Source organism: Sceloporus undulatus, chromosome 2 (assembly GCF_019175285.1).
Source record: "Sceloporus undulatus isolate JIND9_A2432 ecotype Alabama chromosome 2, SceUnd_v1.1, whole genome shotgun sequence".
Taxonomy (NCBI): domain Eukaryota; kingdom Metazoa; phylum Chordata; class Lepidosauria; order Squamata; family Phrynosomatidae; genus Sceloporus; species Sceloporus undulatus.
In genome coordinates this window covers 64833538-64860495 of record NC_056523.1, presented here as the reverse complement: position 1 = coordinate 64860495, position 26958 = coordinate 64833538, and the positions used below count along the sequence as shown (strand labels likewise).

At 41.1% G+C, this 26958-nt stretch overlaps 1 protein-coding gene across 3 annotated transcripts in view; it reads right to left on the bottom strand.

The window, feature by feature from the left end:
• RAF1 (Raf-1 proto-oncogene, serine/threonine kinase) overlaps positions 1–26958 on the bottom strand; it is a 188190-nt gene that overhangs the window by 158174 nt on the left and 3058 nt on the right. The window lies entirely within an intron of this gene.

The following is a 26958-nucleotide window of genomic DNA, read 5'->3' as shown; positions in this document are numbered from 1 at the left end:
GCATACTGTAACTAATCTGTTTTTATTACAAGACAAACAAATTAAAACAGACCAATATTTTGTGCAGCCCAATAATTTAAAAGCTGTTTCTCATCTGATTAATTGCTTCACATACACCAACAGCCTAAAGAGGACTAGACATCCCTGGCTCTGGGACAAAATCAAATAATTAAATGACAGCTCTCAAAGACAAAGAGTTCCTTTCTTGAAGAAACATCTTCTCTATGTATGCAAATACACCTACCCACATTCTCATTGCTTTCTGCATCTGAAAGTCTTTTGGAATAAGTCTTGGGGGGCCTCCACAAAACTATGAGGTTTAAGAATGATCTACATCAGGGGATTTCTCTGAGAAAGGAACTTCATAGTATCCTGGTCCTATGGATTTGTGTAGTTTAAATAACCTGAAAGCAACACATGCTGTCTGATCTCATGGTCATTATTTTTGTTTTCTTTATGTTGAGCAGCAATCCTGCCGTTGCACTTTCTTCTTTGTTCTTCCTTAATAATTGATTCAAGTCTATGATGTTTTCTACTAGTAGTATGCTGTCATTTGCGTATCTTAGGCCTGGTACAAATGGGCAGGAACGGACGGCGAGACACCACCCCTTTCTGCCCCGGATTGTTGCTGTGCCAACCACATGGGCATGGCAATGATCCACCCCCAAGAGGAGCTGCAAAAGACAGCTCCTTTCTGTGCCGCTGCCAAGGCACCATGAGAGCAGTGAGGTGACGTCTTTTGTGCGCTACCCCATGTGGACAAGACACTTCATCAGCATGCGTGGCATGTGGATGCGTGCACGCCCAAAATGGCACTGGGAGAACGTGGAGCATGCGGACACTACATGTTCCCCAGCCCTAATTTCGGCCCCAGGCCACCGCAAAATGGCCGTCTGTACTGGGCCTTAGATTGTTGATATTCCTTCCTCCTTTTAACTCTAAACATGCACTTCATATGATATTTTCTGCATACACGTTGAACAAGTAGGGTGATAGATTTGACTGAACACCATGCCAACTGAAAATCATTTTGTATTCTGTTCTAACAGTAGCATCTTGTCCTAAATACAGATTTCTCAGATTTCTCATCAGGACTATCAGATGTACTGGCATTCTGCTGTCTTTTAAGGGTCAGCTATAGCTTGTTGTGATCTATGCAGTCAAAGGCTTTCCAATAGTCTATAATGCACATGCTGATTTTCTTTAGGAATTCCTTGATGCATTCCATTAATCATCATACATTTGCAATGTTGTTCCTAGTGCCTCTTCCTTTTCTGAACCCTACTTGCTCCTCTGGAATTTCTCACCATATATGATTGGAATCTACGTTCCAGATGTAGGGACTGAAAATTGCATTTATCCTGCTGTACCAGATTAGCTGTCTTTCCTCCCAGTAATAATAAAGTCTTTTAAATTTCCTGTTTCTGTTTGCTCATCTATTTGTTTTAAGAAATAATCTCGATCCTGATTAATAATAATAATAATAATAATAATAATAATAATAATAATTTTATTTATATTTCCCGCCTCTCCTTGCGGATCGAGGCGGGATTACAGCAATAAAACAATTCCATATAAAATATAATCGTTAAAACAATGACATTACTATTAATGTCACACATTATTATTAATGCCACACACACACAAAATTTCGACTGCACATTTTATTTTCCAACTGCACAGAATATATCCAAGCAACACAAGACTAATACCTGAATCTAACTTTGCTCCCAGCTGACCAGTCCTCTTCAGAGAAGGAGGATTTGGATCCCTCAGGAAACTTAACTTCCACAGACAGTCTGGAATTCCACTACATAGGTACCTCACCTAAGACTTCCAGTTACCTTTACATGCCAATCATATAGCCCTGCCTTGGATCCCAAATAATCTTCCTCTTCCACTGTGACACTCCAGAACACATGTCCTGACAGACACAGTAGGAGGTTAGGAGTCATATGTGCCCAGAATTTATCATGCTTATACTCAGTAGTTGCTAGTGTGTATGTCTCTCAGAGAGACATAGGTTTAAGCATAGCATGTTTCTTGTTTGTTAATCTTAGCCACATCCTCATTCTTCCTGCATCAGTTTAGTTTGTTTGTCCTCCATTGTGTAGTATGCAATTCTCTCTCCCTGCTGCATTTTTGAATAGACATGTTACACAGGCTCTCACCGTGCGATGGTATGAAACCTATAGCTTATTGTTGTTGCTGTTATTGTTCTTGTGTGTCTTCAAGTCATTGCTGTGCCTTCAAGTCACCGCTGGGGCCACTAGCTTACAGATTGTAAACCGCTTAGAGAGTTCACTGATAAGCAGTATAGAAATGTACCTGCTGTTGCTATTGCTATCTTCTGAGACTGAGAGAGTGTGATTTGCCTAAGGTCACCCAGTAGGTTTACATGGTTGAGCTGGGATTTGAACTCTAGTCTCCAGAGTATGTCCAATGCTTAAACCACTACACCATACTGCACTTGAAAGTAAACCTACTTGGCATGTTTTACCAAAGAAGACTAAGGCACGGCACAGACTGCCATAAAGCAGCGTACCGGCACATCTTCTAGGGTTAGGGAGCGTGCACCAACCGTACGCTCCCTAACCCTAGTTCATGTGGACGGTGCCATTGTTACGTGGTGCCGTCCACACGGGGCATGTGATGATGTCACACACACACCACGCCCAAACAGCGCAGCGCGCATGTGACATCTCTTTTCCAGTGGTGCGGAAAGGAGATCCGAAACGAAGCTCCTTTTTTGGAGCGGATCATTCCTGCGGTGACCACACAACCACAGGAATTATCCTGAGGAGAAAGGGGCCACCCCTTTCTCCTCATGGCTGCTGGGGTGTCCAGAGGCATGAAGCTGCAAGGACACCCCTTTTCTGCGCCATGGAGAAGCAGCAGTTTGCCGCTTCTCCATGGCCTGGAAAAACGGTTGTTTGGGGCTGCAGGGCTGCCGGTGAGGCTGCCCTGGCCCAAATCCAGTGAGAAAAGGGGCGGGTGCAGGCTGCCCCTTTGGGGTGGTCTGTACCATGCCTTAGCCTGTTTTATGTCTGTGCTAGACCTCTGGGTGGTAGTGATGATGGTGGTGGTGAGGACTGGTGGGTGCTCATCTTCTGCATGCCAGTACCAATTATACACTACTATCTTTCACATTCCCCAGCATGGAAGACCCTATTCTACTTTCACCCAGTGTCAACTCAGAAGGAAGGATCTACTCAAGAGAAAGAGAAAGACTGAAATGTACACAATGAAGGATCAGATTCAGCTACAACTATTTACTGGAGAACCGAGGAAGCTAGTAGCCTATGTATAAACTGCCAGTCTCCTCCAGACTGCCAATCTCCTCCAGTCTTTGAGTTCCACGTCAGTCTGTGTGGCCAGAAGAGACCTTCTGTTTCATTCAAGTTACATCATAGAAACTGGCAAAAGTGCTTTTTCCCTAACCATGGAATCAACCATTTATCTGGTTGAAGATAAGAAGTGAATTTTCCTTTTCATTGTGAATGGAAAATATACACGTGGATGTTTTTAAAAAAAACTCAAAGAAGCTACTCTGCTTTCTATGTAGAATTATGATCAGTTTTTCTAGGAAGTTAAGAACTCCTTAAAGAAAATAGTCAGATGTTTGTTTTGTATCATTAGCTAGGGGAAGAATTTGAAACAAAGCCCAAGCATGCTACTGCTGAGAGGTGGAATGGAACAATAAATATTAAGGGTCAACAAGCCATCAATAACTGCAGATTGGTAATCTTGACGACTGTCAGCTAATAAAGTATTACTGTAATGTAAGGTCTCTAAACCTTTAGTAATCCTGTTAGCTGGTGAGTATTTGCTTAACAACAATGTGTGGGAAGCTGGTATAGTACAATTAACCAACTGCTGCTACCTGGCTCAGCCTTTACAGTCCTAAGCATTATTGTTCTATAGTGTCGTAAAATATGGTGTCCACACATTTCTTTTACACAAATCATTCTACACAGTTTACACTAAATGAGGTGCTAGACTGAAGGTACAATTCCAGGCTGTATCACTTCAGACTCCAGGAAAAGAACCATATTTCCAAATGTTCCACTTACTTGAAAGATTCCTGGATGGATTCAACATGAGAAAGGTTTCTGTTAAATCTCTTTCCCCTTTGTGCCAGTTACTTCATATGCAACCACAGAATATATATATTTTAAACCCAAGTTCAGATAATATGGAGTTATGCCATTCAAAATTATAGAAACTCAGTGAGGATAATATATTTAAAAACAAAAAAGAAAAACTTGATGATGAACAATGAGTAATAACTTGTGAAGCTTCTACTTTCAAAGATTATTTGTTGCTATCAGGACAAACGCACACACACACATACACACAGAGTATGCCTTTAATAATATATTGTCCTATCTTCTCCCCTAGTCTGACTAATTCTCCTTTCTTTCCAATTAGTCTCAAATGAAAATAAGGACAAAAATGTGAACTCGTGGCCGAGACATGATGGCCCTTCCATTAGGCAGAGTGAGACTGCTACTTCAGGCAGCAGATTCTGAATGTCATGAAAAAGCCAAAAATAGTGATTTAAATTTGTTATAATATGTTTATTATAACACAGGAAAGAAGTGCTTGTGTGATATTCTGCCTAATGTGTCAGAACGTCTTGATTGCCTTCAGTATGCGAGCCTTGACTTTTTATTAAATTTATCTATAATATGTGTTACTGATATAATACAGTCTTTGAGTGAGTCGCCATTGGTTATGTTAAGTGAGATTAAAGGACAATGTAGACCAAAATAAGCAAATGACCAAAGATTTCCCCTTCCTGGGTCAGATGAAGTCTGCAACTGATGTCAGGGACACAGCAGATATGATGATTTGGCCTCCTGCAATGGAGAGTGCATGGAGCCGGCTGCAAGATTCATACCTCTAATTTAAGACATTGATTTGGTGGTGATGTTGATCGGCCAACCAACTATTCTGTGTAGGATGGCCTGGGACAAGATGTGTAAAGTATTCTTAATGCTATAAGAAGTGTTGGAACCCATTTTAGAACTCTTTCACTCCTACATGCGTTAGAGAAGCATGTACATAATTGCAGTCCATACCTGGAGCAGGAAGCTGCTAATGCTGAGTGTAACAAACATGAAAGACTCACAAGAAAACTCTTCTTGTCAGTGAAATGAAAATAAGTGTCCAAAGAAGTATAGCAGTAGAAGTTATCTATGGATTCTGTTCAAGGAACCAATGGAGGATGCAGCCAGATATAACAGGTCTACTATTAGTGGCGCTGCATAGATGGGCCCTACAGGGCGCTGTCGTGATGTGCGAGGGGCGGCGCTTCCAAATGCAACTCGCCCCTCACACATCACGAAGGCGTCAAAATGGTGGCGCCCTATACATACGGGCACTGCCATTTTGACATGATGGACGCATAGCGTCCACACGTCCTGGAGCCTTTGTGATGCCACAAGTGCACCATTGGTGCCTTGCAGCATCATAACGGCGCCGCAGAAAGAACCCGCTTTTTTGCTGGTTCTTTTTGCTGCGCGAGGGAGCCACGTGGTTTGTCCGCTGCAGCTCCTTCGTGCAGCAAACCAGGGCGGCAGGAGACCGCCCTTTTTGGGTGGTCTGTATCCCACCATTGGGACTAACAATTGGATTTAAGTTAGGGATGTGAATTATGCAGGTCTCCAGATACCGTTGAACTGCAGATCCCAGCAACATTTGCCAACATAACCATTGGTGAGGAATGCTCAGCACTGTAATCCAACAATACTGAGAGGGCTACAGGATTCCCACTCCTGGTTTTGAGGTTCTCCACAGCATTGCATCAGGTTAAATGCTGAGCAAAGTACAAATGGTAGAGATTGCCATTTTAAAATTTGACTGGAATTTGTCACTAATATCATAACTGGGAGAAGATATTAATCAGGCAAGCACCCATACTAGTGTATAATTTGCTCCTTTATAGTTTTCATTTTTCACGTTTCACAGTCATTCCCACCAGCTTTTAAAATGTCTATTCTATAAACTTGTCCAGAAGCAGCCTGAAACATTTACCAGTAATTGATCCTGCACTTGATCTTTTAAAATGTGGCAGCTAATTTTACACAGTTTGTTAAGGTTAACCTGAATGAGTGGCCTTGTATTAAGCAACTGCATTTGTTGAGATTTACAATGGTTCATCATCTGATTTTAGCTGGAGGAACTTTTTCCTCCATTTAATCAGTCACTTTTATTGATTGGGTTTCAATTCCCTGAAGCAGTTTGCTCTTCCAGTAAGAACCACAGAAATTCTGGTTCCACATGACTTTTAACAAACATTGCATCTAAGGCCAAGTACAGCTATGAAGAAAGGAAGCCGTGAGTCACTTTTTCAAAGAGCAGTCTTAGCTACATACCTGTCAAAATAATTTTTAAAAGTAGTAAACAAAGGTGTAAAGTTTAGAAATTTAGCCAGTTGGGTTACAAAGCCTACAATCCCTAACTAGCATAGCCATGGGCAGTGCTGGCTGAAGGATTCTGGGAGTTAAAGTGCAAAAGTTATTTTTTTAAGACTCTGTTAGGGAAATGTATATATGTCTGCTTTAGGACTGCTACACACAGTATTTCTCTATTCTCAGATTATTACTTGTCTGATTTGTTTATTTTGTTAAAGAAAGCAGAGTTAGCTGGTTTAAACCAGGCTGGGTTAAACCATGGTTTAAACCAAATGACTTTCAAAAAAGAAAAATCCACTCCTTTGTTAAAAATTGATTATTATTAAAAAAAAAAAATACCACAAGTCAGGCTAGTATTACTGTTTTTCAACTCTCTTACAGGAAAAACAATGATTGTTTGATTTAAACATTTCAGCTTTAACCGTTTATTGGCAATTGTTCATTGTTAGACCAGCATCCATTGTCAGTTGCTTCTTTTCTATCACCCTATTTTATAGTGCCAGAAACACCTTTGAGAAACAAATCTTTCAATTAATACAAGTATATTTTTTATTTACACTAGTGGCCATAACACATGAACTGCATTTTACCACTTAATTTTCTGATATAGATCTCTTCCGGCGGGCTTACCCACCTGATCTTATATAGGAGATTATTAAAATGAAATGCTCCACTTCGGACTATGGTTGTATGATTATTGGATAATTAGACGATGGTCTAGCTATTTTATTGTACTAATGTTAGTATTTTATTGACTATATTTTTATACTTATTATGTTGTTTTATTGATGTGATCCTGCCTCAATCCGCAGGAAAAGGCGGTAAATATAAATAATAATACTAATAATAATAATAATAATAATTATTATTATTATATTGATGTAGTCCTACACATTAATGCAGACAACAATCACAACAGGAAATACCTAATTTTTTTTCCAACTCTGAAAGCAAAGAAAACAGGCACCTTAACCATTTTGCAGTCCACCCCACCATTTTGAAATAAGCTACCTTCAGAAGTTAAGCCTTGTTAGAACTGGTAAATTCTTGGAATATCTTGAATAGCTCAGGAATTGTCTCCAAGTAAAGACAACATACTATCACCAGATTTGAAAAGAATCATTGGAGACTGGAATGCTAAAGTTGGCACCAAAGAAGAATAAAAAAAAAGTAGCAAGATTCAGATTAGGAACAAGAAATAAAGCAGGACAGCATCTGATAGAATTCTGTGAGGCCAATAATATATTCACTGCAAATACCTGCTTCATGTAACCAGACGGGAGATTATACACATGGACATCACCAGATGGTAAACACAAAACCCAGATAGACTACATAATTGGAAGTAGAAGATTGCAAAGCTCTATCCTTATGGCCAAAACCAGACCAGGAGTTGATTGTGACTATGGACTTTTTCATACAGGGGAAGGAACCCCAATCCTGAAATAAGAAGAAAGTGGGGCCAATTCAGAAATGCACGTAATTACGTATTACCTCATCACATACAATGCAGAACATAGCAGCCATTTGAAATGAATACTAAAGCCAATGCTAGTGAATTCCATCAGATCAGGTGGCTTCTTCCTTGCGAATTAGCGTGTTTGCACATGTGCAGGGAGGTTTGGATTGCATCTGGATTTTACAGTTCCAGACCAAAGACCTCCCTCCCCTGGAGTGACAAGAAATAAGGAGGAGGCTTTTACTCTCCCCCCTCTAATGCCTCTACAGCCGCTTTCCACTCTGCAGTACAGATTTTCCTCTCGGTCTTCCTCCCGGCGCCAGTCCAGCCTGTCTTCTCTGCTGGGGCGCAGCTTGTCCCTTCAAGTTTACTTATGGCAGAGTTTTCTTGGCAAAATTTGTTCCAATGAGGTTTGCCCTAGCTGCCTCCTGATGTTGCCCAAGACTTTCCTCTCAGCAACTTTTCTCTCGGCAGCAATCTCAGACAAGAAGGAAAACTGCAGCAGATGATCATGAGGATTGTAGTTTCTTTCCAATGGTGGGGGGAAGGGATCTCAGGGTAGAAGTAGAGATGCATTTCATACCACCACAAATTCGAATTGACTGCAAATTTGTAGTAGTAGAGGATTTGTAAATTCGATAAGTTTACCAAATTTACCTGTTTTGGGGATGACTAGTGATTCTGTTCAGAACCTCGCTCAGTTGCCTTCAGTGTTGTTTGATAATCCCTTCGAAATAACGTGAAACCCTATGACTGACCCCGTATTTGCCTTGGAATAACCTTCCAATTTTTCTTGTGTGAAACAGTCCACAGACCACAAACTGCTCATAACAAAAATCAGAGTTAAGCTGAAGAGGAAAGCAAAAACCATAATTATACCAAAATATGACCTAAAGAATTCAGAAGAATTCAATGACAATGTAAGAAACAAATATGAACTATTGAGTACAGTGTGTCCACGTCATACGCGGGTGCCTCTTACATGGCTTTCAGCTTATGCTGAAAGATGTGCAACAGAACAAACAATGTGTCATGCAAAAGCCCCATTATATCCAATGGTGCTCGAGCATACATGCTGTTTGCCTTACGCGGGGGGGGGGGGGCTGGAATGGATCCCTCGCGTAAGGCAAGGGCGCACTGTATAATCAACTGGGAACCTGAAAAACTGTGAACATCGCATTAAGGATGAATGCAAGAAAATACTAACAGTGGCCAAAAAGAAAGATAAGAAACAATGGCGGGGTACAGACCGCCGCCGCCGGCTAGTCCATGGGGGAGCCGGAGCCTCCACATGGCGCGGCTCCCTAGCGGACTGAAAAAGAAGCTCCAAAATGGAGCTTCTTTTTCCGTCGCGTTTGCGACGTAGCCAGGGGCGCACTCGCTACATCACAAGGGACGCGATGCGTACGGACGCTCAGCGTCCGATACGCAAAGATGGCGCCGGCCATGTAGAAGGGCCGGCGCCATCTTGTACGGACAGAGTCCGTACTAGGCCCAGGGGCGTCTAAAAGAGACGCCCCTTTTTTAAAATGGGACGTCCTCCGGACGTCCCAAATGCCGGTGCAGAAAGCACCAATGGATGACAAATGAAACACTTCATGCAATAAAAGAAAGAAGAAAAGGAAAAGCAAAGGGAGAGAGGAACAAAACCAGAAGTACTGTATGAACACAACAGTGCAACGTCTCACACACAGGGATAAGGAGAAATACTACAATGACCAAAGCAGGGAAATAGAAAACAACAGTAAAAAGGGAAGAATGAGAAATCTCTACCAAAAAATCCAAGGAATTGAAGCCAAGTTCAAACCAAGGTCAGAGATGCTCTATGGAGAAAAAAAAAAAGAACACAATACAGTAACAAGAAATAAAAAGACACGGGTGGCAATACAGAGAAGAGTTATACAAAAGAGACAAGGGAATACTTTAGATTAGAACAAACTAACACATGTATGGACAAATTTGTTCAAAGTCTTTCTCAGAGTCAATGAATGTCCTCCAAAATTTCATAGATGAAAATGTTGACATGATGATGACACTGGGACATGTGGGGCTGAGCAACCAGGAAGTGTAGGCAGAATGGTGTGGCCAAGCAAAAAGAAGACAAAAGTTATTGAGGAAGAACATGCAAAATGCTATTCTAATGCACCCTCCACACTCCCTAATTTGACAGGGACAATGCTCATCCATCCTCTGTCCTCCCACTCTTCAACTGCTTTTAAAATATGTCCCAGTTTCTATCTCATCCTCCTTTGTTCTCAAGTTATTTTAATTGCTGCATACTGAGTTCAAAGTGCAAAAGGAGTTTGCATTCTGTTAACTCAGCAGGGGGAAAAGGAGAGAAGGGGCAGAATCTTGCCCTTCCCAGAAGGCTCAGGGAAAAGCAAATTATTCCAGCCTGTCCTCGTTTGTATTAAAGATGTTGCCTGGCCACATATGTCCCAGTTTGCATCTATGAAATGTTGGAGAGTATGTGATGTCCATAACTGGACCTATAGATGGAGGCCTTGCATAAACATTTAGCTCTTCTCTATGTGCAAGGCCCACTTCTAATACAATCCCTTCCAGTTTAGAGAGGGAGACTCTTGAGTTATGAGGATCAATGGTATAACAAGAAGTTATTAATTACTTGGTGATTGCTTACCAGGACGCTTAGGTTGCATCTGCACTGCAGAAAGAATGCAGTTTGCGTTAACTGACATGACTCAATTCTATGGAATCCTAGGATTTGTAGTTTTGTGAGATATTTTGCCTTTTTTGTCAGAGAGCTCTGCTGCCACTACAAACTACAAATCCCATAATTCCACAGCACTGAGCCATGGCAGTTTAAGTGGTGCCAAACTGTAAAGTTCAGATGAAGCCTCCGACAGAATCTATGTGATTTTACCCTAGACCACTGCAACAAAGATGCTTTTTATCATTTGGAAATGGAAGAAATAAATATGCACAAGATTACAATCGTGCATGTAGGAATAAGAAGACCATAAAGTTATTATGTGCATACAAGCTGGTGCACTGCAGGGTTCAAAGCATTCAAAACAATCTTTGTGGATCAACACTTAACATCTCCCAGTTGTTCAAACTATGGATTGTTAGATCATTGCATATCATTGAGATATGTATCATTTTCAGAACAGCAACTATAGTGGCATTCTGTCATGTGCCATAGTAACAAAACAAACAGATTATTTTCTTCCCTCTGAGTTAGGTCACAGCCTTATATAGGAACTATTTGTTTTCTGTTCAGTTGGGTCACTCCCTTTCATACATGCTACAAAAACAAAGTGTGCGTATAGGGGGGTGCTACTAAAGGCACAGTGCATTTTCTTATGATGTTCACTAAAGTAATTTTGGTGCTGTTTCTCTCAGATTACAAATGTTGCCAACATTCTTTCTAGCATGTGAGGGCAATTGATCCAAAGTATAAGTTTAAAAAAATCTCCCTTTTTGAAGCTAAAAATCTACTTATAACCAGGTACAGGGTTGTATTAACGTCAGCCTCAACAATTGCAGACCCATTCCTGATACAACAGTAGTGTGGATTTCATTGGTTTTGTTTAATGATTTGCACTTTTGTTTGGCTATCCATCCAATGCCAATTGCATGAGCATATCTGCAGATTAATCTACAAACAAATTTATATCTGTTCCCTTGATACTTTGTGCATTAATATATCATGTGAGCCTCATCCTTCAATGGAATCCTTCATTCACAGAAGAGAGTGGCTTTTCCCCACTTTTCTTTTCATCTAGAGGTCTTCTAAGTCCTATGTAACTGACCATGTGAAATGACTGAAGAAATTTCTAAACCCATTGTCATTATTTGCTGTTAGGCAATCTGGGAGATTTTCTGGTGATGTAAAGACTGCTGGTGTAATTCTATTTTTTTAAAAAAATATATATATATATAAATACATGGAAATAGCATTGAAAGATATGATGCCATACTCAGCAAGCTATCTCTTTCTGAGAAGATGATATTATAGATGTTTAACAGGCCCAACCCGATGTGTCAATAGTAGTGAGAAGGATGAAAGCCACAAATGTTGACACAGAATCAGCTGTTCTGACAGATGAACATGCTACTTCCTTAACTCTTTTGCTTTCCTTATATCATAGAACATTGCATGGAGCAGAGTGAGGAGGCATTAATTTTTGCCTTATAGTCTTATAATGTGGGGGGAGGGGGATCTATGTAAATTTTCTTGTAGGTAAGTAGGTCTGTAGACATCTTCCTTAAGAAAAGAAAGAAGGAAATTTTGCAAACTACTCTGAATTTGGGGAGAGACAACTTGTTACTATGAGTGGTGTCATAGTTATATATCAAGTGTTTGCAACATATTTCTTAGAACTCCTGGAATCTATTTTCGGGATAGATAGCAGAGGACTAGGCCAGTACTTCTTAAGATATCTAATATGTAGGATTAGCAATGTTTTTCCCAGGGTGTCATGGGCCATCACCATATATGTGCTCATTGGCGTTGTTGTTGTTGTTGTTGTTGTTGTTGTGTGCCTTCAAGTCATTTCTGACTTATGGTGACCCTAAGGCAAACCCATCATAGGGTTTTCTTGGCAGGTTTCCTCAGAGGGGGTTTACCACTGCCATCCTCTCAGGCTGAGAGAGTGTGACTTGCCCAAGGTCACCCAGTGGGTTTACATGGCAGAGCTGGGAACTGAACCCTGGTCTCCATGTTCCTAGTCCAATGCTCAAACCAATGCACCACACAGGCTCTTGTTTCTTGGCTACAGCTGTTATTTTTCCTGGAAACTCGCCATTTGCTAGCAGACCATGGCTCCTGGATCAGCACCAGTCCATGGACCAAAACTGCTCTGACCCTTAATTTGGGACAGTGATTGAACTTCTCCTGGACCATCACACTAACCCTAATCCTAACCTAGATGTATGAGTACAATTTGCTCTGGGTTGTTTTAGTAGAGGTGCAGGCAAAGAGCAATTGAGTGTTTTTAGGGCTTTTGCCCCTCAGACTCAACAATGTCCACTGAGAAAAACCAGCAGAAGAAATCATTTTCTGCTCCTGGAATCCACCAGGAGATGCAGTTTTGCGATAAAACGGTGTGCAGGCAGGGCTCCAAATCCCCTGATCCCTCCTCATACATAGGAAGGTTACTCCTGACCACTTTCAGTGATTTTTCATTATTACTGCACAGTTGCACAGAAAAAAAAGTGGTCCTGGGTCATGGGGCCATCCAATTTTAGCGGAATGACGGAGATCTTTAATTGTGGCCCCCTGTTAATGCCACAGATCTTCAGATAGAATGGTACATGAGAACCTTTACATGCTGTTCTGTGGTGGAGCAAATCATTGATATATTGGGTTAGGCAGACAAAGAAATACATTCAAGAGGACATTTTAAAAAACAATTTGTGAAGACATCAGCTGAAACTGGCAAGAACAGGGTGGGTGGGTAAGGGACATATTTACAATCTCCTGGCTCAAAATACCACTCTTGAAACATTGTTGTTTGCACAGAGCTTTCTTTCCTTAGTCTTTTAATCGCTGCACACAGTTCTGTGCTCCTGACCTCCTGAAAAGATGTAGGTTGGATGCTCATCTGTATTATTTGAGATTTAAAGATATAAAAATTGAGCATAGGCAGAGACACACAGTTTAACGTTCATAACACACTGTCCTATATGACATTCCTGTGGGCAGGCCCAGAATAAGATGAGTGCTAAAGTTTAAATGCTCTAAAAACACCAGATCCCATCTAATCTTGGAAGCTAAACAAAATCATCCCTGGTTAGTACTTAGATGGGAGGCCACCAATAAATACAAAGTGCTGTAGGCTATATTTCACAGGAAGGAACTGGCAAAGAGCCAGCATTGTGTAATGGCTTGAGCATTGGACTATAACTCTGGAGACCAGGGTTCAAATCCCTGCTCAGCCATGGAAATCCACTGGGTGACCTTGGGCAAATCACATTCTCTCACCCTCAGAAGAGGTCAAAGACAAATCTTCTCTGAACAACTTTTTCCCCAAGAAAACCCTGTTTTCAGGAAAAACCATTCATTTTAGGGTTGCCACAAGTTAGAAATAACTTGTAGACATGCAACAACAAACAACAAGCTGGCAAAACCACTTCTGAGTACTGCTTTCCTAAGAAAACCCTATGAAATTTGTGAGGTCACCATAACTCAACAGGTGACATGAAGTCACATACATACACAAAGTTTAAGTTTACCAGCATGTGTCCACAATGACCAACTAGATGCTGAATCAGTGCCTACAAGCTGAACATGAGGGAACCAATTTTTTCTCACTATTATTCCTCAGTGACTGGCATTCAGAGGAATGCTGCCTCTTCTACACCTCCTGAATACTGAGCCAGCACCTTCATTGAGCTATCCACCAAGATCCCACAGACCTCTTTCCTGGTAAGTCACCGTCACCATATCAGATCCTGCCAGCATATAAGAGAAGTTAGGATTTTTTGACCCAGCATCAGTGTAGCGGTATCAGTGTTGGAGACCAGGGGACTAGGGTTTGAATCCCTGCTCTGCCATGGAGAACCACTGGGTGACCTTGGGCAAGTTACACTCTCTCAAGAAAACAAAAGAGGGTTTCCTACAGTAAATACCTGAGCCCTGTCTCATATGTTAATTTCTTTTTTGTTCCTTTTTGTATCCACACACACACCTCTAGATTACATCATCCCTGTTGAGAACCCAGACAGAACATTGTGCTATTTCCTGGCTATTGAGAAAATATCCATTAACTGGGTCCAGCCCATCAGCCAAGTCATTTGGCTCACAAAGGATCTGGCCACCACACCTAGCCACTGTCCATTAAGACAGTCAGACAATCATTTTGGTCCCCATTCACACACACACACACACACACACACATTTTGTTCAACCCAGACCTCCTTCACAGCAATCAGATGGTAATCCTGTAATAACTGTTGATAGAGAGAATAACTCTTTCTTTTGCTGGCAAAGCTGTTGTGATTTGGAGCACAATCCTGGATAGTGCATGGATGAATATTAACAGTAAGCAATTGGATACTGCCCAGACCATTGCTGGCAATGAATAATGACACAACTGTCCTGCTGTGTGCTGTTGGGCTGTGATCCCCAATGCTGATGCTTAAGTATACCAGCAAAAGCCTTAATTCAAACACAAGAAGTGAAGGCCATTGCCAGTATCCTTTGCCCCTGTTTCTGCAGCAAGCCTTCAGATGCTTCCTTGATCCAACTGAGATGAAGCCCATTCATACTACACAATTATACCACTATAATTCCATTTTAAGTGCCATGGTTCCATCCCATTGAATTTAGAAATGGCAATGGGGGGCAGGGGAACTGAGAAGTCTCTGCAAGAATGCACCAGTGCCCTACCAAAGTACAAACCCCAGTAATCCCGAAGATGGAAACATACCAATTAAAGTGGAATAATAGTGCTATAGATCCCTAGTAATAAACAATTATAGACTGGTCTCTCTCTTACCATTCTTGGGCAAAGTGATCCTAGAGGGTAGTTGCCTCCCAACTCCAAGCTGTTTTGGATGAAGGCGATTATCTGGATCCATTTCAAACCAGCTTCAGGGTGGGATACAGAGTTGAGACAGCTATGGTCGCCTTAGTCGACGATCTCCATCTGGGCATTGACAGGGGAAGTTTGACCCTGTTGGTGCTCTTGGACATCTCAGCAGCCTTCGATACCAAGAACCATGATATCCTTCTGGAATGCATGAGGGAGTTAGGTATTGGGGGCACTGCACTCCAGTGGCTCCGTTCCTACCTCTCAGGCAGATTCCAGATGGTGAGGGTGGGGGACAGTTACTCTTCTAGGAGAGATCTGACATCTGGCATCCCTCAAGTCGCCATTCTATCCCCCATACTGTTTAACATTTACATGAAGCCGCTGGGAGAGATCATCCAGAGACATGGGGCACGGTGTTATCAGTACGCTGACGACACCCAAATCTATTTCTCTATGCCTCTGACTGTTGCAGTGACTAAGGATGGCATCTCTCCTCTGGATGCCTCCCTTGGGTCTGTAATGGGCTGGATGAGGGGAAACAAATTCAAGTTAAATCCAGAGAAAAGGGACAGAATTTTGTCAACCAGTCCTGGACAGGGTCACACTTCCCTTAAAGGACAAAGTTCGCAGTTTGGGAGTACTCCTGGACGCATCTTTACAGTTATCATCCCATGTGGATATGATGGCCAGTAGTGCCTAGTACCAACTTCGGTGGATACGCCAACTGCGTCCCTACATGGACCAAAAGGACCTTGAAGCAGTGGTACACACACTGGTAATCTCTTGTTTAGATTTTTGTAATGCGCTCAACATGGGGCTACTTATGTACCAAGTTTGGAAGCTTCAAATGGTGCAAAATGCGGCAGCCAAATTGGTCACTGGAACATCTAAATCAGACCACATAACACCAGTATTAAAATCTCTTCACTGGCTACCAATTAGCTTCCAGGTGCAGTACAAAGTGTTGGTTATTACCTTTAAAGCCCTACATGGCTTGGGCCCAAGTTACTTGAGGGAACACCTCTCCCTACACAATCCACCCCACACTCTCAGAACAACCAGGAAGAGTACATATTAGAGTATGTAAACACCAGGTTAAAACAACTTCCCACAGGGCATTTACTGTTATAACTCCTAAATTATGGAATGGCTTGCCGGAGGAGATCCGTCTCATTACTACCTTAGTTGCCTTTAAGAAGGCACTGAAGACGGATCCCTTCCGGCAGGCCTATCCACCCAATCTGCTATAAGAAAGTTAGAAATACCCCACCTCTGTCTGTAAAGATATGTATTTTAAATGATGATTTAGTCTATGTATTATATTGATGGCGGTTTTACTGTTTTATTGAGTGTATTTTATATGAAATTGTAGTTTTTTATCTTGTAATGTTCTTTCTATTGTTGTAATCCCGCCTTGATCTGCAGAGAGAGGTGGGAAATATAGATAAAATTATTATTGTTGTTGTTATTGTTGTTGTTCTATAAACTCCCCTAGACTGGCTTGCTAAGGTGGAGCTGCCATTGCTGGACTGGGACCAGAGAGAACACCTCAAAATACTCCTTCAGCCATGAAGCTTGCTGGGATGACTTTGAACCGGTCACACTCTTTTCACCCGAGCCTTTTTAAAGGTGCATATGCATGTAGAAATAATGCAGTTTTGATACCACTTTAAATACTGTACCTTCCTCCTATGAAATCTTAGGATTTTGTAGTTTTACAAGGTCTTTAGCCCTCTCTGCTCAAGTATGCTGGTGCCTCACCAAATTACAAATTTCTGTAGGATGGGGCCCTAGCAGTTAAATGATGTCAAACTGCATTATTTCTACAGTACAGATGCACTCTTAGACATTCAGAAGGGCAGAACATTAATTTCAACCCTTTTCTTCAGAATCAGAATACTGGGCTCTATGGATAATGGAGCAGATGAGAGCACATGATCTGCTCAAACATGTGGCATGGATTATGTTAAACGCACATCTCACTAACCATGCCTCCAGCTACTTTTCTTCAATATACTTCTAACTCTTCTTCTTGTTGCTGCTCTTGGTATGTACCTTCAAGCTGACTTCAACATATGGCATCCCTATATGGTTTTTGTGGCATGATTTATTCAGATTTATTACCATTGCCTTCCTATTAGGCTGAGAAAATGTAACTTGTCCAGGATCAGTGGGTTTCCATGAGTAAATGGGGATTCAAACCCTCATCCCCTAGAGTTCTAGTCCAGCACTCAAACCACTAAACCATGTTAGCCTGTTTTTAACTCTTACACCAAGCAAAATGAAACCATATTCACACCTCAGGAGCAAAAAGAAGTATTGTTTTTGCAGGGTGTGGAGGAAGCATGGGATGGGGTATAACAAAGGATTAGTGGTTTTGCATAAAATAATGTCCGATTTTGCATCTCCTTGTGCTCCACCCACAGTCAAGCATATGTTCCATTCATCCTTGTGCTGAAAACAAGCAGATCTGAACGCTGTACAATCCAAGGGCATTTCCAGTAGTTATGGAAATACATTCCCATCAAGAGTGCTATTTTGAGATTGCATCTGAGAGCAATACCAGCTGATGATCAATTCCCATAGCCTGAAATGAATGCAGTTTACATATGTAATCTCACCATTTCATCTGAAACAAACATACAAAAGTTTTTTTGTAACTTGTCAGAAAATAATTGTATGTATTGCAGTGACGGGACTATGAACTTTGCATCTGAAAACAAGAGTAAACTTCAAGTTGTTTATGACTAATCACCACTTTTGAAGGAAAATAAATGACAGAGCATATTTTTAATTTTTTTATTTCTTACCAAAAAAGAAGAAATCATGTAACTGCAGTAAAACAATGTAATGTATACTGAAATGAAATTCATGAGGATAGTTTTTCTCATCTCCTACAATTTGCACAGCTGCACTGTAAAATGTTGATTTCAGTAAGTTTCAAATTATTGTTGGATGGCTTTTTTTGTTGAATTCCTATTAACATTTCATAGATGTCCTCATCTTATTTCCTTATCCTGTCAGATTATCTTTCCTGAATTTTGGGCCCTGCTCTTGATTGAAATATGACCCTCTTAAGGAAGATCTGAGGCCTGATTCTGAAAAGACTTGATTTGAACCACGTTTAAAATATGCATAATACTTTGGCTGTATCTGCAATGCAGAAATGAAGCAGTTTGACACCACATTAACCGCCATGGCTTCATCCTATGGAATCCTTAGATTTGTAGTTTGCTTGTGGCACCAGAGCTCTCTGACAGAGAAGCCTAAATATATCACAAAACTACAAATCCTAGAATTCCATAGCATTGAGCCATGACAGTTAAAGTAATATCAAACTGCTTTATTTCTACAGTTCGGATGCAGATGTTGCTAACTGTGACAAGTCTTTGCTGGGATTGTTGTTGTTTTTGTTGTTGTGTGCCTTCAAGTCATTTCTAACTTACGGTAACCGTAAGGTGAACTTATGATCTACTTTTTTTCTGCCAATGTGGGTATTTCAACCTCACTGTACATCACAAACCACTGCCAGGTGGAAACCTGGAGATGAGATATCACCCATTCCTCATCTAGTCTTCTCAGTTGCCCTCCTCCTCTGCACTACCCCATAGCTGCTCTGGGAAGGTAGGTAACAAAAAAAAAAGTTGTGGAAACCAACTGGAAGCAGTTCCCCCTTCCTTCTTCTTTCAGAAGTACTCTTGTATGTACTTGTATACCTACATACACATGAGAGTATCTCATACTTAGTTATACTTGCTTGGTACACACACATCCTTCTACACCTTTTGTGGTTTAAATCACACCCACCCTTTCTGCGTATGATTGGTTCATAGCTCTGTCTGTTTCTCATCAGGGCTTAATCCTCTGCAATGCAGACAAGCTGATAGGTAGAAATGTCTTTCTTACTGATGGACCTTGTTTTGGGTAAGAATTCCTCCAGTGAACAATTATACTAGATTGCCACCAGTTAGGGTGAATTTTCTAACACTCTGGGCTGTCTGACCATTTGTGAAATTTCTAGGCCTATCAGTTACCCCTTCCTCAAACCTAACTCTAGAAGTACTAAAGAAGAAGTTCTTGCTGCACTTTCCCAGTGCACAGGGGCTACCAATAAGTTAAACCATTGTAGACATCCTAAAATTACAAGGGATAGTTAGCAACGGTGCAGTAGGCACCAAGCCCTCTGCTTGCCTGCTACTTTTGTACTGTAGTTGTGTCCAATTGGTTTCTCTCCCATATGGGGTTCCAGACACATGACGGCAAGAAATAAAATTGGAAATAAACTTGGACCTTAAATGACCAAGAAAGTGAATAATTGGGGTTGTGATGACAAAGCAGCAGGTGAAGTAAAGGTTAAACATTCCTTCTCTGATGACTATTGTCCTCTGATGAACCTGCTTTTCTCTCAGAAGTAGCAACTGTTAGGAATGGAAGAAAAATCTTTAAAAGTAACATATAGTTTGACCATCACTGGATCTGTGGTTGTTGTTTTTTTTTTTAACTAGACATATAGGTTTATTCAGTTGTTGGAGAATCCAGGTATTTTTACTCCATGACATGAATATATAATGGATGAATACATAATGGGACTTGAGAATCCATGGATTTTGGTATCTCCAGGGGGTCCTGGAACCAACCCCAGCGAATACCAAGGTACATACTGGCATCCCCACTTTTTGGCAGATTGCTTTTTGATTAACTGATCTTCCAATGCTATTAAATTATTACCAGAACCCATGTATTAGACACCAAAGTCACACTCCAGTTCCGAATAAATTATTACCAGAACCCATGTATTAGACATGTGGTCTGCCTTCTTAATAGATATAAGCACAAATATAAGTGTGAATACCTGTACAGTGCTATATGATAAGCACAAGACAATACCATGAATGACTGAATAAAACGATGGCGCTTTGCACTGAATAAAAAGATGGTGCTTTGGTAACCATGCACTGCTTTTTTCCCCCACTCAGCACCATCTTTTCATTCAGTCTATGCGCTGTATACTGTAAAAGTTCTTTGTGGTGTCATTGTGCACTACAGCAATGTACAATTACTTCTGCTTTTATTTGTGCTTATACAAATAATATGGGTTCCTGAGAGCCAGCATGATGTAGTGTTTTGAGTGTTGGACTAGGACTTCAGAGACCAGGGTTTGAATCCCGTCTCAGCCATGTAAATCCAGTGGGTGACCTTGGGCAAGTCACACTCTCGCAGCCTCAGAGGATGGCCATAGCAAACCTCCTCTGAAGGAATTTGTCAGGAAAACCCCATAGAGTCGCCATAAGTCAGAAATTACTTGAAAGCACACAACAGTAACAACAACAATATAGATTCCACATTTCAACAAATTACTTTTTTTGTCTGTTCTCTAGTCCCTAACTTGTTGAATAAGAAGGGCACCCCTGTATACAGTATTTATATAATAAGGAGAAAAAACATACGATCGCCTTAGGATCACCATAAGTCAGAAATGACTTGAAGGCACACAGCAACAACAACCATCACCACCAACAGCCTTATCTTTTCCACCCATATAACAACATAGAACTAAACAGATGAAACTGGAGTCAATATGAGAGGAGCAACATGAGATATGGTGAGTTGGGATCATGCAGAAACTAGCATTGTCACAGGACTGTCAATTGTGCAATTGTCGTGGATCTTCTAGAAGCTGTTCAGTCTCCAGACTTAAGCTGCTTATAATGTTTTCTTCATACTGGGACAAGTTTCACCAGTTGTTTACACAGATGAAGACTATTAAAGACACAGGAGCATGGCTATTTTAGCCCTTTCTAAGCAGTCAACAATTCTAGCCTATGAGAAGCAGTGGATATGAAAAGTTCAGATTATTTACTCAGAGAATGTTATCTGAATTATTTATAAAACGGTAGCATCAATGCCTCAGATTTTACGAAGTGTTATTGAGAATCTTGCCTTAGGAGAAACTGTTGACTTGAACACCATGTAGGAACTTTTAGGCCCCATACAGACAGGCCAAAATAAAGCTGCTTCAGGTCACTTTGGAGGTATGCTGTTTAAATGATGCATGCATCCTAAGCGTCCAGAAGCCACACCAAAGCCACACTCCAGTCCCACATACCTCCAAAGTGACCTGAAGCAGCTTTATTTTGGCCTGTCTATACAGACCCTTAGATATGTTAATTTTTTTCACTTAGTTTTCATAGGCTGCATTCACACTGCAAAAATATTCTAGGTTGAAATCACTTTTACTGCCATGGCTCAATGCTATGGAATCCTGGAAATTGTAGTTTATTGTGTCACCAGAGCTCTCTGACCGAGAAGGCAAAATGCCCCAACAAACTGCCCAGCATCCCATAGCACTGAGCTATAGCAACTAAAGTGGTGTCAAATTGGATTATTTCTGCAGTGTGGGTAAAGCTGCTGCTGTTGAGGATACAGCCTCAACTATGGCTCCATCCACACTGCAGAAATTTTATATATATATATAAATCTCCCATTGCCTTCTTCAATGTCAGATGTCAGATACAAATAGTCTCTCAATTTTGTGAGTTTGTATTATATATGCTTGTGTGTGTCTGTGCATGCTTATGTTGGTTCTGTTGTACTACTGGGCAGGCCTTTGTAAGTTACTTTGTACAGCAGACTAACATAGAGACTAACATCTCTAATTTTTCTCCTGTTTGGTATGCAACATCTTGCCTGATGAAGAAGTCAGTGGAGCTTTGAAAGCTTGCAGCAAGTATATTGTGCATTTTGGTTGGCCAAGAAAGGCATCACTGTTTGGTGGATTTTTGTTTGAATTTACGAAATGGCCACCACACCCCTGTGTATTTTCCAGACTACCTTGAGTTTGCCAAATCAAAGACAGCTTTGCAGGGTATACTGTTCAGAGCTGTTCTTTGATCACATAGCCAAAATTTGTAATATTTCTGTCATGTTGCTGTACTAATTACTGTAAATGCAAAATAGATTGTCTGTTCTGCAAGAGGTACTGTTCATGACCATTCTCAAACAGAGAAAGCTGCATGTATCACAGCTTTAAAAAGAAACCACACACATGTTCCATAAAACCTATAGTGGCTATAAAATCTTTGCAACTACAAGTCATAGACAGCCACCTCCTAATATACAATTTCTCAATTTTATAGCTGTTTTCTAAATGCAACTTAGTTGATCATGCTGAGTTGAGGGGGGAAAACAGAGAGAAAGACAGAGATGCTAAATTGCATTTTCCCTTGCCTAGATGGATGCAGGAGTAAACTAATCCTATGTCTTCTCATTTGAATAAAAAATTGTTTTCTGTCCTTTACAGTTCTCCCTGCCCCTCCTATTCCTTCTCTTGGAATTTGGAATAGTGCCCATGTTCCCAGAATGATGTTCAGCTGGTTTCACTGCAACTGATCATAGTGTCCTGATCCAATTATGTTGCATTTCTTTCCCTTTTGAACTCCTTAACTAACCTATAATTTTTCATCTCGCATGCCCAAAGCTAAATGTGTCTGATACGCCCAAAGAATTCCTAACCTACCACTGTGGACTACATTGGGAGCTGACATCACCTAAAATGACAACCAGAGGGCTGTGACTAGGTTTCATATTTAGGTTAAACAAGGCTAGTCAGGTCATAGAATATGGATGGATAAGAATGCCTGCCCACTCATGTACAGGCGGCTGTAAATCGGCATTTCTCTAACTGCTTTCATCCTAGAGTGTCTGGAAGAAAGGATCTCATTAATTTAAAATATATAGCTGCAGAGGCTTAAGAGATACTCTGCCTGATTTTGATGCAATACTTCACTCACATTTTAGTTATGTTTTTAACTAATGTATGTTTTTAGCATTCATTTTATACTGTTTTAATTAGATTATTTTAATTGTTTTTAAATTCTTTCTGCAAAGTTTTTTGACATGTTTTTATCTTGAAAGCCACCTTGGGTCCCTTTGTGGGAGGAAGGGAGATAAAGAAATGAGATAAAGAAAAATAAGGAAAAGGGGAAAAAAGGAAAAAATTACTTACTAGGCTCAATAAAGTAAAGCCAATGTTAAAAAGAGAAATGTACTTGAAAAAATAATGTAATTTAGTTCAGTCCACAGGCTAAGAGGGAACCTAATTATGGGCTGCTGAGCCAAATTATGGGTCCAAAAGAGACCTTTAAAAGTTACATGGATGGGAGATTCCATTTCCGAGAGCTGTAGTAGTCTTTCCAAGATATGTTCCAAGCAACCTCATATGCTGTTTGCATGAGGGCTCCCCCATGTGAAAATTTGCATCCTGTACAAAAGGGTCAGGGAATTTAGAAGATGTGCATTGTGTCCCATCTTCTTTGGAGAGCCTCTTATTTTTCACTAAGAGACTAGATTGGAAGAATGCAGAATAGAGTGACTTAGGGAGCTGGGGATGTTTGCCTGGAGAAGAGAAGGTTAAGAGGTGATATGATAGCCCTGTTTAAATATTTGAAGGGATGTCACGTTGAGGAAGAAACAAGCTTGTTTTTTCTGCTGCTCCAGAGACTAAAACACAGAACAGTGGATGCAAACTGCAGGAAAAGAGATTTCACCTCAACGTTAGGAGGAACTTTCTGACAGTAAGGGCTGTTCGACAGTGGAACACACTCCCTCGGAGTGTGTGGAGTCTCCTTCTTTGGAGGTCTTTAAGCAGAGGCTGGATGGCCATCTGTCAGGAATGCTTTGATTTCCTGCATGGCAGGGGGTTGGACTGGATGGCCCTTGCGGTCTCTTCTAACTCTACGATTCTGTGATTCTATGAGCCTTCTTTGTGGTAACATTCTGGCTCTGGGGCTGCGTCTGTACTGCAGAAATATTCCAGACTGACACCACTTTAGCTGCCATGGCTCAGTGCTATGGAATCCTTGGAATTGCAGTTTGTTGTGGCACCAGAAGAAGGCTGAATATCTCACAAAGCTACAGTTCCCAGAATTACATAGCTTTGAGCCAGGACAGTCCAAGTGGTATCAACTTGGATTATTTCTGCAGTGCAGATGCAGCCTGGAATTCCCTCTCCAGGGAAATAAAACTAGTCCTATGTCATCTTAGTTTAAGGTGAACAGTGAGGGTGTTTCCTAGCTTTTATTGTGCATATGCTTGTGTTTTAGGGGTCTTTTTCTACTCCCTGTAAGTTTCATAACCTTCACCAATTCACAGGGGAAAACCAGGGCACCTGCAACCAAGCAATATCAGAGTTTGGTCAAGCTAGCAGCCATTTTTAATGAGGAAGAACCCACAAACTAGGAGAGGCTGCAGCAGTTCACGTTTGCCTGAGTTTACAGGGAATGGTAGGAGCCCCTCCTCCTCTCCCCTGCTAACTTGAATGAGTACAAGCTCTGCTTGCAGCAATGCTTATTCAATGCATATTGAAGGAAGCTGAGGACAAAAGAAGAAAGTGGGGGAGGGAAACTCAGGCAATTTTAAAGAGCTGGACAAAGTGGGATGATAGGGGAAGAATTGGAACAGCCCCTGCCAAATTGGGACAGTTAGAGGATGTGTGGTTTTAATGCAAGTTCTGCTATTAATTTTGTTTGCTGTTTTGGTTTTGTCATAATATTCTTTCCCTTTTTAAAAACATTATTTTAGGAGCCTTTATGGCGATAAAATGCAGGTCATAAATATTTATTTTTTTCAAATTTAAAAAATGTGCTATATCAGCAAAAGTGAAGCCTTCCTTATATTATAGTGGCAGGATTTGATATAGGGCACAATTTTTAGAACATGTTTTCACTGTTCTTCATGGACGGATACAAGAGAAAAGCACATATACATTTCAAGTAGTCACAAAACTGATGGATTATTGGGTAGTGCACCATTCAAATATACAGCTCACTTGTTTGTGTTTGGGTATATGAAACAGTCTCAGAGTCTGTCCTGTTATCTTGTGGCACAGTGGTTTGAGTGTTGGACTATGACTCTGAAGACCAGGGTTCAATTTGCAGCTCAGCCATGGAAACCCATTGAATGATCTTGAGCAAGTCACACTCTCTCAGCCTCAGTGGAAGACAATGCTAAACCTCCTCTGAACAAATCTTGCCAAGAAAACCCTCTGATAGGTTCATCTTAGGGTCTCCATAAGTCAGTAATAACTTGAAGGCACACAACAACAACCTATTATCTTATACTTGATTCCACCTGAGCACTAGCATAGCTGTGTGTCCTACTATACTGTGAACCCTGGTGTGCAGTGGTTAAATGCCAGTACTGCAGCCACTCAGAAACCACAAGGTTGTGGGTTCAATCTCAGCCAGGGGCTCAAGCTCAACTCAGGCTTGCATGCTTCTGAGGTCACTAAATGAGTACCCACCTTATTGGGGGCAATTAGTTTACTGCTTAGAGACTGCTTCGTGTGGTATGAAGTGGTATATAAATGAAGTTGCTATTGCTATACTGGGAACAGTCCTCCATTTTAAAGCCATCCCATGAGTTACGCATCAACAGGGAGCAGGTAGACAGCTGACTGAATTGCCAGACACACAGGGCCATTAAAAATCATGTGCAGTAATCTCCTGGGGGACCTCTAGAGGGCACCCCAATTATTTTTTTTAAGTTTGTACAGAATAGTTCAGTGGTACTCAAACGGAGGGGCAGGAACTCCAGTGGGGGGGGGGCATTAGAATTGCTCAAGGTGGGTGCTAAACTTGGAGGCTCTGATTTGTCCTCCTCCCCCTCTTCCCAAACTTTTTAATATGTCAAATTTACACCTGTTGAGTTAAATATAGAATTTGCTTAAATAAAACTGTTCTAATTTGAACAATGTTATTTCCTTATAAAAGGTTAAAATATTTCCGTATAAAATGTTAAAATATGAATGCGCATGCCACTAGGGCGCCACAATGCTGCCTGCCATCTGGTCTGGTGGAAAGCATGATGCTGGCTTGGGGGCAGTGTTGCGGCATGTATCATCTAAACGCCATGCCCCCACGCTGCTCCCAAGCTGGTGTATTGTGCCAGTCTGTTTTGCCCCTTACAGTTGAAGATTAAGAAAACAAAATTAATCATCACAGATAATTTACATAACTTAAATGTCAATGAAGACACAGAGATAGTTAAAGGTTTTCTATATTTTGGTGAAATCATAACTTAAAATGGAGACAGTCAGGAAGGAACTAGATAAGGCCCTCAAGTATAAAGATATATTGTAAAATAACAAGGTCAGAATCATTCTGTGTATGTGAAAGCTAGACTGCAAAGACAGCTGACAGGAAGAAGACTAATTTGAAATGTGGGGCTGGAGTAGAGTTCAACAATACTATGGACCACCAAAAATACCACTAAATGGGTCTGAGAGCAAATCAAGGCAGAACTCTCCTTAGAAGTTAAAATGACTAAACTGAGCTATCGTCCTTTGGAGAGATTGTGAGAATTCCTGGAAAAAGTAAGAGCTGGAAGCCCAATTTGGTTCAGGATACCAGCACTGGCACCCGCGGGGAGAAGGGGAGGGGGGAGCCAGGGGAGATTCTCAACCTGGTGACCCCCAAAGGGGTCACGACCCCTAGGTTGGGAACCCCTAGTCTAGATAATCGGCTTCATCCAAGACAGCCAAGAAATCTTACTAGATCACACCAAAAGATCCACTGAGTCC